The sequence below is a fragment of the Tupaia chinensis genome, unplaced genomic scaffold, assembly GCF_000334495.1.
Source record: "Tupaia chinensis unplaced genomic scaffold, TupChi_1.0 Scaffold142716_1, whole genome shotgun sequence".
NCBI lineage: Eukaryota > Metazoa > Chordata > Mammalia > Scandentia > Tupaiidae > Tupaia > Tupaia belangeri.
Window position 1 is genome coordinate 2301336 of NW_006202562.1, and position 13201 is coordinate 2314536.

General features: G+C 52.6%; 2 pseudogenes; both read left to right on the top strand.

The window, feature by feature from the left end:
* Window positions 1-499: 499 nt before the first annotated feature.
* LOC102477003 (40S ribosomal protein S25 pseudogene) lies at window positions 500-7411 on the top strand (annotated as a pseudogene).
* A 60-nt stretch (window positions 7412-7471) lies between these two features.
* Window positions 7472-7941, top strand: LOC102477416 (40S ribosomal protein S25 pseudogene; annotated as a pseudogene).
* The last annotated feature ends 5260 nt before the right edge of the window (window positions 7942-13201 follow it).

The following is a 13201-nucleotide window of genomic DNA, read 5'->3' on the forward strand; positions in this document are numbered from 1 at the left end:
ATGTCAGGGAGTGGCCTGGCTCTGAACAGGGCACTGTCTGCTTCTCTTGCCCTGAGTGTCCAGTGGACCTGGGAGGTTGGAGACAAGACTCTGGTCCTACCCCCACCTCTCTGTGCAGACAAAAGGACCCGGGAGCCTGTGTTTCTTGTCTCCTCCCGCACCCGGCCCGGTTGCCTGGAAGCCGAACTGAAGATGATCTGGATTTACCTGCTCTCATAGTGACCCCAGACAACAGGGCTGCAGAGGAGGAACTCACCTCTCTCCAGGTGGTGGTCCAGGCAGGCCTGAAGCCCCTTTGCTGTGAATGAAGACTCACCCTCATCCTACTGACCCAGAGCAGTCTCTGGGTTTGTATGTCTGTGGCAGTGCACCTGCTGGGACTTACTGCCCTGGCTGCACGGTGAGGGCATTACCATCACGGTAGCCCAAGTGAGGCCTCTGGGTGGTAACCGGTTCATAGCAATTATCACAAGGTGATGGTCTCATGCATAGACTAAGGATGTCTTGCAAGACCCAAGAGATCGACCGCTCCCTCTCAGAGCTCAGTCGAGAGCGCTCTCTGCACGTGCCCATGGTCCCCGGCCTCCATCAGCCCTGCTGTAGGCCTAGGACGCTGGACTTCCCGGCCAACAGAACAGTTACTCAGTTATTAAGCCCTATTTATTTTCTTCTTTCTTCTCTTTTCTTCTTCTTTTCCTCTTCCTCCTCCTCTTCTTCTTCTTTTCTTCTCTTCTTCTTCTTTAGTTTACTATAGGGCACATGCACTCACCAGAGGGAGACAGAGAAAAAAAGAGAGAAGGAAAGTGAGAAATCACCCCCCGGGGGATGGGCATGCTGCAATCCCTTCTCCTCCACTTCCTCTGGGGAATTTGGGTACCCATACACATGCATCTGGCATGTTCTCAGTCTACCAGGTCTGGGACTCAACAGTGCAGTCGGCCATGTGGGATCCAGCTGCCTCAACCTGCAGGCCACCTGCTGGCCCTGAAACCCTCCTTCTTTGTGATTCGCCAGTCTCGGGCATGTCTGTTAGCAACGTGGGCATGGACTGAGACAATGGGGTAGCACCAGGTGCCAAAGGTGGGGAAGGAACCGGAGAAGGACTCGGTTTAGGGTGAAGCCCAGAAGGTGTCTATCACTTTCTGCAGAGCTGCAAGGGTTCTGAGAAAGGGGACTTTGTCCTGGGGGTGGGGGTATTTAGGTGAAGAGAAGGTGGATACGAGGATGATTTCCTCATTTGGCGGCTTGGACTTCTACATAGGAAACGTGAGTGAGAGCGTTGACCCAAAGATCCTGCTTCCCTAGCCATGAGTGAGACGGACCCACAGAGAAGCCCCCGGGTCTGAGCACCCCCCCTACACTCATACACACGGTGAGCCCTGACCGGGGCTGGCACTCCCGGTGTGACCGGTGTACTCTCAGCCGTGCGAGCCCTCGCTCAGTCCCAGCCGATGCTGCCTGCGCCTGGACGTCTATCGGGCGCCGTGCTGACTCTATGCAGTTCCCGGCTTCCCTGCCCTGTGTGCTCACTCCCCATGCCTCCACTGCTGCTGTGGTTTGGAGGGAAAGTCTCCTGGCTGCTGGCCTGGAGCTGGAAGGGCAGCATTTACACCATCTTTCTTCACTCCAGGGCCTGACCTTGTGGCTTCTGTCTGTTGCCTTTCAACCTGCTTTTTTCTGCACGGGCCGAAACGGGGTAGAATCGGTGTCCTGAACATGGACTTAGAGGAATGGTGACTCAGGCCCGATGGCATTTCCATCACATGTCCCCCTCAGGGAGCTGAACCAGGCCCCAGATCCCTCCCCTTCATGGGGCAGATTGTGATGGCTAATTTCATGTGTCAACTTGCCTGAACTAAGGGATGCCCAGGGAGCTGGTAAAGCATTATTTCTGGGCGTGTCTGTGAGGGCATCTCTGGAAGAGATTAGCACTGGGATTGGTCAACCTTATAAGGACAATTCCCCATACAGAAAGAGGGAGAGAACAGAGGGCCAGAACAGAAGAACATGGATTGTTTTATTGAAGCATGATATGCACAGAAATGCTCCCACATGTCTCCAAATTATAGATATTCAATCATACATTGTTCCACCCCATCACCTCACAATCTATCAATCCCTTCTACTTTTTTTTTTTTTTTTAAAGATTTTGCCATAAGGAATGCATGCTAACCCGAGAGAAAGACAGAGAGAGAAAAAGTGGGAAATCACCCACCAGGGGGATGGTCGTGCTACAATTTCTTCTCCCATTCTCCTCAGGGTTTTGGGCATGCATGTACTGGGGTCCCGGGTGTTTTTTTTTTTTTCAAGTTGTGGTCCTGGTCTAGTCCACTCACTGCAGGATCCCACACAGCTGGGATCCTGGGTCCTCAGCTGTATAACTCAGCACTCAGCCCCCAGGGGTCTAGATCTTGTTTGTACATAGGCTGCTGATCTGTCCAAGTTGCATGTGCCCCAGGTTCTGCCCCAGGTCAGCGCGGCAGAGTACTGACAGGGAGGCCCTCTGCTCATGGCGACAGGCCGCTGCAGTGCTGTGTGGGAGTAAGGCCTTGGCGTCACCTGGACGAGTCGGCCTGTACAGCCATCTCCTTCAATTCAGATGGAGAATCACAATTTCACCCCAAATCCCCAGATCCGTGCCCTTTCCGTTTCTTTCACCCCCCAGCCCCCGCAACCACTCACCTGCTTTTATCAATACGGACGAGATCTGCCCTTTCTAGAACTCCCCATGAATGGAGTCACACTCACACCTGTTTTCTTTGACGTTTTTTCTTTTTTTTGGAGAGATTTTTGCTATAGGGCACATGCAGTTGCCAAAGAGAAGAGAGAGATGGAGGTAGAGAGAGAAAGTGAGAAATCACCCCCCAGGGGGGATGGCCACATCGCAATCCCTTCTGCATTCTCCTCTCGGGATCTTGGGCACGCATGTACATGCACCTGGTGTGAGTTTTAAGCTGCTGGATCTAGGACTTGAACCATGGTCCACTATGTGGGAGTTCAGTGATGTAACCATTATGCCACCTGCCGGTGCTCACATTTGGCTTCTTTCGCTCAGCATAACACCCAGAGGTCCGAGGGTGGCAGGTGCCTTCGTGTCTGTCCCCTTATTGCAGGGCAGTGCTCCATGGAAGGATGTCCCATGGTCTCTGTCCAGTCACCTAGCTACTGTTTCCCACTTGGGGCTCTTGCAAATACAGCTTCTGGCGTTTTGTGTGCTGTTTCCTCGCCCTTGAGTCGCTCTCGAGGGTAGAGTTGCTGCCTGGGGCTGAGTGTGTGTCCACCTCATTGGACGGGCAGACTCACGTCCAGGTGGCTGAACGCTGGATAGTGACGTGGGGGTCCTTGTCCTTCCGCAGCCTCGCCAGTACAGGTAAGGACAAGTCAGGACAAAGCACTCCAGGCCTCTGAGGTCAATAACCTCGTCCTGGATGTCGGCCTGTCCTCTTCTTCCTGGGCTGCAACCTAAAAGATGAATTATCAACAACAAACTTGTTTGAAAGTCAAGGCTGCGTGGAATCTGACGAACAAGCTCTCGTTTCACATGGAGCTCCCAAGGTTTACACAACCCAAACTGGCAGCCATGGGGCAGGGGGAGGAGGGGCTGAGATCCTAACCACACCCACACAGCGGGACTCCATGCGGGGTCTCTTTAAAGGGCCACCATCCTCCAACACCCCAAGAGTGACCCAATTGGCTATCATTTGGGTTTTGATATTTTATTTTATTTTTACTCATGTTTCACATTCAATGTCTTTACAACATTGAAAATGAATTTTCCCGACATGGATAATGTGTCTGTGAGTCCATTCAAAGAAATGATCATACACGTCATCAACAAATCTTTTTCTATTTTCTTTGTCTGTTGAATGTTTTTTTCTCTCTCTCCCCCATTGGTTCCCCCCTCCTCCCCGATTTCCTGCCCTGCTCCCAAACTGTCCATATCCACAGTTGCTGTCCAAGCTTTCATTGCCTTCCATAATTTGAGTTTTATGTGCCCTTTGTAAAGTCAGCCACTGGATTTTTAAATTTTTTTAAAGAATTATTTTATTCAATTTTATTTATTTATTTATTTCAATTTGACGAGAGAGAGAGAGAGAGAGAGAGAGAGAGAGAGAGAGAGACACCAAGAGAGAAAGGCTGCCAGGTCTCGGGACTCGCAGCCACTGGATTTTTACGAAGGGCTATTTCATCTATTTCATCCCACCCGACCTTCTTCCAGCACCTTCTAGATAAATGCATCCATGTGGTTAACTCTGTCTGCACTTAATGAAAACCAGAAGCCCAGCTCTAACACCTCCTCCCATCCCCACCGCGCCCTCAGCTCCCTGTGTGGGCTTCCCTTGCAGAGCAAAGGCTGGTTGCCCTGGGGCCTGTTTAGAATCAGCAACAGTGCCTCACTGTGGGGATTTAGTGTCAGCTGGCAAGGGCCAGGGCCTAGTGATAAGCAGGTTGCAGGCTCATGCCTGCAAGATCTGGAGGCAGCAAGAGCACGGGGATGGTTTGGGTTTTATCCTCTCATACTGGTTAGTTTAATTGCTGTTTATTAAAAAAAATAGCAAACAAACAAACAAAGGACTGAGATTAATTCAAATACAAGCCCTTTTCAAAACAAACCTGTCAGCAAGCTACCGCCCTTCTATACCAGATTCTCACAGGATGTGCTTGTCACAGGGCACCGTTCCGTAGCTCATGAACAGAAATATCGCAGGGAGGCTGCGGGAGCCTTTCTGGAAATATCTTTCCCATGGAGGTGGGGAGGACAGAGGGGTGGTTTTGCTTTCTGTTTCCTTGAGATGCTTACATTCTCATTTTCAAGCAGGGACCTCACAGCCAAGACGTTAGTTCTGGTCCCAGACATCCTGGAGAATTTGCCCACTTGGGCCCAGCACAGGCTGGGCTGGAACCCGGGGTGGATATTTGCAAAAGACTTTGAGAAGTTTAGTAAAGAGGGAGGCGAGAGCTTCCTCCTAAGGCTGAGAAAGGCGAATCACTCTGACCTCGTTATAAAATAAAAACGAAGCTTTTTCTTCAAGGTGGGCAACTTCCACAATGTGGGTCTGGCTGTTGGGAAGAGGGAAACTTTGCAGAAGGAGCCCCAGACAACCAGGACCAGCCCTGAGGCCGCTGTCTACCAGGGTTTCCTTCTCTCCTTAGCTGGCTCATGCACTGAGTGCTTTGAGGGCCCTGAGTGGAAGACAGCCATGGCAAATGCACAACAGGAGGGCTGGGGTTTCCCTTTACTAGGGACTTCAAAAAGCTGGTAAAAAAAAATGGAATGAGTTTGTGAGTGTATCTTAGAGCCAACAATTTTCCCGTAATATACATGTTCCATGAACTCTTTGAAGACCCCTCTGTATGTGCTGCAGGGCCTTCAACCCTGACACTGCCCACGAGACGCCCTTTACCACTGAGGACACCCATCTAGGTGTCTCCAGGCCATGGTGCCACTGTACAGTCCCATCTTAAAATCGCTAATTTTCGGCAAGGGACCCTGCCTTCTCACTTTGCGCTGGGCCCTGCAGATTGTGTAACTGGTACTGTGGGGACTTGGGTTTTTCAAGCAGGGGAGGAGGGATGAATTCCAGTGGGCTGGGTAGCCCTTGAAGAGGCGGGCACAGCATCTGACCCCAGCACGGCGGACCAGGTCTGGGCAAGGCAAGAAGAAGTTGGAAGAACATGCCCAGGAGCAGAGCTCCATGTGGAGCGCAGGAAGGCCTGACTGCTTTGGGACCAAGTGGCCCATGCATGACAGAATGGGAGAGCCCCCCTCTAGGGCCCAGCCCTGCTCTGGAATCAAGTGTCTGTGGGAGCCTGGGATGTGGGTCACGAGTTCCTGGGACAGGCACTTCCTGAGCAGCAGAAGGCGGCAGGGAGCAGCCTCAGCGGGGACGAGGGGTGTGGGGGCACCCTGCACTAACGGCAGCCTCTGGCCCCTCTCTAAAGGTGGGGTGCAGACTGGAAACACTTACTGGAACACTGGTGTAGTCTGTGCCCTGAGAGTTCTGAGGCCCAGAGACAGGGGTGCTGGTTCCACAGGACTCAGGGGGCCTCTGGCTGGGGCTGCTGTGAGGCCTAGGGACCTCAGAGTTGAATTTATTAAGACGCAGCCTGGGGCTGAGCAGGTGCTCAGTAAACAGTGGCTGGGGCAGTGACTCCTCTGCAAATCAGGACTCGGCAGGAGCTGGGACCTTCTGCTGCAAACCAGAATGTGAGACCGGGTGACTTTCCAAGATACAACGTCCCATGGTTTCCTTAACTGGAAAGACCTGTAGCCCAGAGCTGTAATCATTCCCAAGGGCCTGGGCCAAAGATTCCCATCTCCTGACTCCCAGGTGAGTCCCTTTCTGCTAGGCCAGAGGAGGGCAACCCCAGGTGGCTTTGGGTCTGAAAGTCTGGATCTTTCCAGCTTCGAGCATGCAAGAGCTGAGGGAGCCCAGTGGGAGGGTGGCATCCTGCTGGCTCTACCCTACAGTTCTTTTCTGTTGTTATCGGAGGGCACATGCACTAGCCAGATGGGGAGAAGCACCCCCATGGGGCCTGCAGTCCCTTCTCCGTTTCTCCATCACGTTGGGATTTTGAGTATGCACACACATTTGCCCAGCATGGTTTTAAAACTGCCAGGACTAGATTCAAACCCTGGTCAGCCATGTGGAACTGGCTCCCTCAATGACTAGGCCACAGGGCCCTGACAGTTCTTATTTGTTCTTGAAGTCCTGGCTTAGACATCGTTAAACCAGGAGGGCTCCCGGTAGCCTCTCAGCTCTACCAGAGGAGCGTGATGCACCCAGAGTGGTGGATGGGACAGTGGTGCTCGAACTTCTCAGGGGTCCTGGGGCTGATAACATTCCATAGATTCCTCTCTAGAGCTTAAATTTGAGGGCTTCAGAATCTGTTGCTTCTAAACAAGAGCCTTCTTTCTGTCCGACATCTTAGCGAGGCTCTGGTGGCCTCAGCGGCTCTCCCGACTTCACGAAGCCACCCAAGGACGACAAGAAGAAGAAAGACGCTGGAAAGTTGGCCAAGAAGGACAAAGACCCAGTGAACAAATCTGGGGGCAAGGCCAAAAAGAAGAAGTGGTCCAAAGGCAAAGTTTGGGACAAGCTCAATAACCTGGTCTTGTTTGACAAAGCTACATACGACAAACTCTGCAAGGAAGTTCCCAACTATAAACTCATAACCCGGCTGTGGTTTCTGAGAGGCTGAAGATCCGTGGTTCTCTGGCCAGGGCAGCACTTCAGGAGCTGCTTAGTAAAGGACTTATCAAACTAGTTTCAAAGCACAGAGCGCAAGTAATTTACACCAGAAATACCAACGGTGGAGATGCCCCAGCTGCTGGTGAAGATGCATAAACAGGCACAACCAACTGTACATTTGGAAAAATAAAATTTATTAAACCAAAAAAAAAAAAAAAGAAAAAAATAAACAAGGTAAACAAGAGCCTTCTTTCTGTCCGACATCTTAGCGAGGCTCTGGTGGCCTCAGCGGCTCTCCCGACTTCACGAAGCCACCCAAGGACGACAAGAAGAAGAAAGACGCTGGAAAGTTGGCCAAGAAGGACAAAGACCCAGTGAACAAATCTGGGGGCAAGGCCAAAAAGAAGAAGTGGTCCAAAGGCAAAGTTTGGGACAAGCTCAATAACCTGGTCTTGTTTGACAAAGCTACATACGACAAACTCTGCAAGGAAGTTCCCAACTATAAGCTCATAACCCCAGCTGTGGTTTCTGAGAGGCTGAAGATCCGTGGTTCTCTGGCCAGGGCAGCACTTCAGGAGCTGCTTAGTAAAGGACTTATCAAACTAGTTTCAAAGCACAGAGCGCAAGTAATTTACACCAGAAATACCAACGGTGGAGATGCCCCAGCTGCTGGTGAAGATGCATAAACAGGCACAACCAACTGTACATTTGGAAAAATAAAATTTATTAAACCAAAAAAAAAAAAAAAGAAAATAAATAAACAAGAGCCTTGACTGGGCTGCCTAGAACGGTGCACGAGAAGATCGGGGATGTGGGGCTGACTGTGTGGGGAGGACACACAAGAATGATCTCACTGGAGTACGCTCAGGTCCTGCCAATGGTGGGTCAGGACGAGCGAGATGCCTGCTCTGTGTGACATGCCAGGATATTGTTGAATGTGGTATGTTAGTTTAGAGAGTGGAGTTTGAGACTAGCAGATGGTGTAGTGGTTATATTGTTAGACTCCCATGTAGTCAAATGAGGTTCGAGTCCCAGACCTGGAGGCTTAAAACTCACACTGGGCACACGTGCATGTGTGCCCCAAATTCCAAGAGAGTGGAGAAGGGATTGTGGTGTGGCCATCCCCAACAAGGGGTAATTTCTCGCTTTCTGTCTCTATGTCTGAGTGAGATCATACTCGCTCTAGCAAATATCTGTCTCTAGGGAGTGGGTTCAAATCCCTGAGCTGCTGGGAGAGGGCATAGAGGAGGGGTCCTCTGCTGCTCCTTGGCCCGCCACACAGGCCTCTCAGGTGAGACCGCCATCTTCTGAGGGGCTTGTCTGTGCTGGTCAGGACTCTGCGTGTCAAGCATGTTCCCAGTCTGGACACGGAGGGTGCAAATGCCTGACTCTGAGTGAGCCACAGAGACTGGAGCTTTGGTTCAGGTGAGACTAGCATGCTGGTTCAGGTCAGCCGGCTACACAGAGGCCTTGGGTGACCTGACTCTTTGCATACTCTGACCTTTAGCACAAAGTGAGGCCAAGAGACTCTATTTTCTCCGAGTTGATCACACTGAATGAGCAGTGGACGCCTGCAGGCTAGGGCTGCACCCTGGGTGAAGGCTTGTTTGCAACTGCTTCATGAGTGGGAAGGGCCCTGGTGGCTGCAGTGAGATGCCCTATGGTTGCTGTCTCAGGAACTTGAAGGAGACACCTGTAGGCCCTGAGATGTCTGCAAAGGTGAGGCTTTGACGTCAGGGCCCGCCTCTCCCAGGTCTGACAAGTCAGTCCCTTGGGCACCGGGGGTCTCTTGGAAGTGCCTGCCTTCCTGCTACCCTGCAGCAGAAGTGGACTTCTTGCACATTGGCTGTGCTTTGCCTGACTCTGAGGTCAGAATAAAGTCCCCCCCGTGAATCCTTCCTCCTATAGTGACACCTCTTTTCTTCTTTGTTAAGAGAGATTTTTTTCCATAGGGTGTGTATGCTCGCCAGAGAGACAGACAGAGAGACAGCGAAGAATCACCCCCTGGGGGGATGGCCATGCCACATCCTTTCTCCAATCTCTTCTCAGGATTTTGGGCACGCATGCACATGTGCATGATGTGAGTTTTAATCTGCTGGGTCCAGGACTCAAACTATGGTCTACTACGTGGCAGTAGACCAGCAACATAACCATGCCACTATCTGCTGGTCTCTGAGACCCTCTTTTGATGTGGCATTGCTGCTTTCTCATCAGGGAGTGGAGCCTGGACCAGGACCTGGGCTGGCCCTGGGACGAGCTGTGCTGGGCAGGGTGTGGAAGAAGGGCTGCAGTCCCAGCGCTGGGGCCTCAGGAGCCGCAGGGGCCCTGGAGTTCCTCTTGGAGCCTGGTCCCTCTGTGCTGGGTGGAAGTTCACCCCGCTTGTGCAAAGGGTGAGGCCTCCAGCCCACAGCCAGCACCCCTGCCAGCCATGCATGAGTGAGGCCGCCGTGGAACACCCAGCCCAGCCCCATCAGCGGATACAGACACACCAGTGAGTCTAAACGAGTCCTGAATGTCCAGGCAGCTCACAGAATTGTGGGAAATGGTCCATTGTTATTTAAGGCACAAAGAATTGAATGAGTTCTTGCACAGCAATAAGCAGCTCAAACAACCCACACTCCAGTGTCCTTCTGAAGAATAGCTGAAAGAGGTAAAGTAGCCGGTCTGCTTTTAAAGTAGCAGCTGTTTCTCTGTGTCAAGACCTGGTGAACAAATGGTAGTCTAAATTTAAATTTAGTTGGAATTACCCAACTCATGAAATTCACTCTTTTTTTCTGAGAGGTTTTTGCTATAGGGCACGTGTGCTCACCAGAAAGACAGAGAGAGAGAGAGAGAGACAGAGACAGAAAGTGAGAAATCACCCCCCAGGGGGGGATGGCCATGCCACAATCCCTTCTCCTCCATTCTCCTCTCGGGATCTTGGGCACACACATACACATGCACCCACCCCACGTGAGTTTAAGTCACTGGGTTCGAGACTCGAACTGCAGTCGACATAGCCATTACGCCAACTGCTGGTCCCGAAATTCACTCTTAATATCAAAATTTGAAGAGTATTTTTTTTTTTTTGAAAACTCTCAGGTTCTAGGCCAAAAATTCAATTCATTTGACATGTCCTTTCTTAGTCAAAGATTATGATTGTTATTATATTTTGGAGATATGACCTAGAACCTACCAGAACCAGTATTTGAAATGTCTTGAAGCCAAGTATTTAGGGGTGACATAGCATGGTTTCTGGGGTATGCTTTATATGTTTAACAATGATACAAAATAACTCCCTTCCACATTCCAGAGTTGTCACAGAGCCTACGATCGCTTCCCAAGTTTATGACATCTGCTGAACAAGGTGAAAAGCATTGCGACTTTTTGCCCTCTCCACCCCCATGGGCTCTCCATCTTCTACAAGCGTGTGCTCTGTGACTATGCCTTAGCTGGTGTTCAGGAGCAAAGGCAAAACGGAGCTGGGGAAGAAGCTTGGCCAACAACTCTTTTCGGAGTTCCCGTTGTACTTTCTGCATGGAGGGGAGCTGAGGAGGGAGGAGGTCTTGGCTTCGGAGGACTGCCTGGCTGCTGCACACAGAGGTGAGGGTATTGGCCCTTCTTGGCTTTGGCCCAGACTGGGATGGTCCCTGGGCTGGGAGTGAGTTTGAGGATGGGAATGTGGTGGGCAGATGGGCCCTAACAAGATAGGAACGTCTTCGATGAGTGCCTCGCCTGCCTTCTTCCACATGACAAGGTGAGATGCCCCTGGCCCCACGTTCTCGTAGAAGAGCCAGGGCTGCTGGCATGAACTGCTGCTGTGCCTCCCGAGGAAGAGCTCTCCGTTAACCATGCGGGATGCCAAAGCTTGAGCAGAGAGAGTGGTCTGTCACCCTCCAACCCTATCACCCCGACCTCCACCAACACGAGGACCCTGTGGTTGTCCACCTCCTCCAGAGCTCTCTTCTCTTCCTCCCTGCCACCCCTTACGGCTGCAGCTTGCGCATCTGGCCAAGCCCTGGGGACACCTGTGTCACTGCCCTCTCCTGCCATTTTGGAATTGTTCGCTTATTTCTCTGGCTTCTCTGTTTCCCAGCGGATTGTTGGAGGGAAGCGTTGTGTCCTGGTCACCCTGTTCCTTGGGCTCTCACTCAGTGTACTGCTGACTCAAGGTGGGGGTCAGGATGCGTTTTGGAATAAACAAACGGGGTACCTTTGAGAGAACATTCTGGCCACCTGTCTTTGATGAACAGAGCATGGGGACTCTGAAATAGATTGTGTTTGTCATCATTTCTGTTTTTCTCAGTTTGTTTATGTATTTATTGAGAAAGAGACTGAGAGAGGCCCCCTTGAAAGGCTCGGTCATACCCATTCCTCCTGGCCTTCCCAACCAGGTAGGGTCGTGGGCCCACTGTGGGTGTGCCTGGCATGTTCAGGGGGACCTGGGGTCTGAGCCCTGGGCCTTCCCATGTGGCTCCAGTGTCACGCAGTGGCACCTGCCACCCATGTCATCATGGCCAGGTCCATTGCTTCTAAAATTTAAGGTCAGAAAAGCCTAAATCCCCTTTTCCAGGGATCACTTTGGAAGCTTGATACTGTTTCCAGAGGCCTTTCTGACTCCTCTTTGCCTACCTTATAACCCCAGAGACAAATGCCAAGGAAAACGCCTGCCACCCCCGAGCCCCTTCAGCAAAGCCCTGTAAGCACGCACCGGGTGCTCAGTGGTGGGACAGAGGTCACGGCCTGCCGCTATGTTGTAACACCTACGGCAGCTGGAGTGCCAGGGGTGCGTGATTTGAAGTGGCCTCGGACATGGGAGACAGACCGGCCGTCCTCCTAGGATGAAGTCACCGTCCCCGCAGCTCCCGGGTGCTCAGGCTGGTGGTCTGAGCTGACGTGTCAGTGCGCTCCTTGTTGGAAGGTCTAATCAGAGGGCACTGCTGCTGTCCCGAGTCCTGGAGGAAGGGCAGCTCTTCTGTGACTACCCAATCCCTGGGCTTTGCACCCTATCAACATGGCGGAGATGTCGCGCACAGCAGAGAGCTCCGGCTGGCCACATTCCTCACCAGCTCTCCCTCCCGGAATGAAGGGCTGCAGACGGGCGCCCGCTGCTGCTCGGGGTCGCCCTGTTCGCAGACATCCATTCCTTGGCAGACATCAGCCAAATGAGCCCAGTGCCAGGCGTGCTCTTCTGCATGCGAGCCGCAGCAACAAATGGGTCACGGCCTTGCTGCTGGAGGGTGAAACCAGACCACACGCACGTTCACGCACACAGAGAAGTAATGAAGGTCGGGACATGCATGTGCGTTACGACAGACACAAGCAGGAGCATGAGGTAGACTGAGATGCCGCCCGGGAGGTGGACCAAGAACCGCACCCGGGGGGTGGACTGAGATCGAGACCCCTGCCCGGCTGTCACTCATTGCTCGATAGGCGAAGGAAGCCTGCAGAATATGGAGATCGAGACCCCTGCCCGGCCCATCGCTCATTGCTCGGTAGGCGAAGGAAGCCTGCGGAATGTGGAGATCGAGACCCCTGCCCGGCCCATCGCTCATTGCTCGGTAGGCGAAGGAAGCCTGCGGAATGCAGAGCTGGGGAGGAAGGGACGACCTGGTCAGGACCCGCAGCACGTGACGTTGTAACTGCATCCCTAAAGGTGATGTCTGGTAAAGGGGCAGCCAGTGCAAAGGCCCTGCAGAGGGAGTGCTCCAGTGGCAGGAAGACCCCACTGGCTGGGCACACGGTGGGGAAGGGAGTGACATGGGACATGGCTGGAGGAGTCTCCAGAGACAGGGCAGGCCTGGCCCGATATAACAAGGATCAGAGGGCTGTCCTCACTGGGACGCCAGGGCAGTTTTAGGCACAAGAGTGATGTAATAACACGGTTACAGGGTCAAGGGCCGGGGCTGGGGAGGGGGCAGGCGGGGCGGGGCGGAAGGGGTGGCGTGACTCAGAGCATCCATGTAGTCTGGAGAGGAGCGGCAGGGCCGAAGTGGGGATGGCGTGAAGGCGGAGCAGGGGCCGGGGGG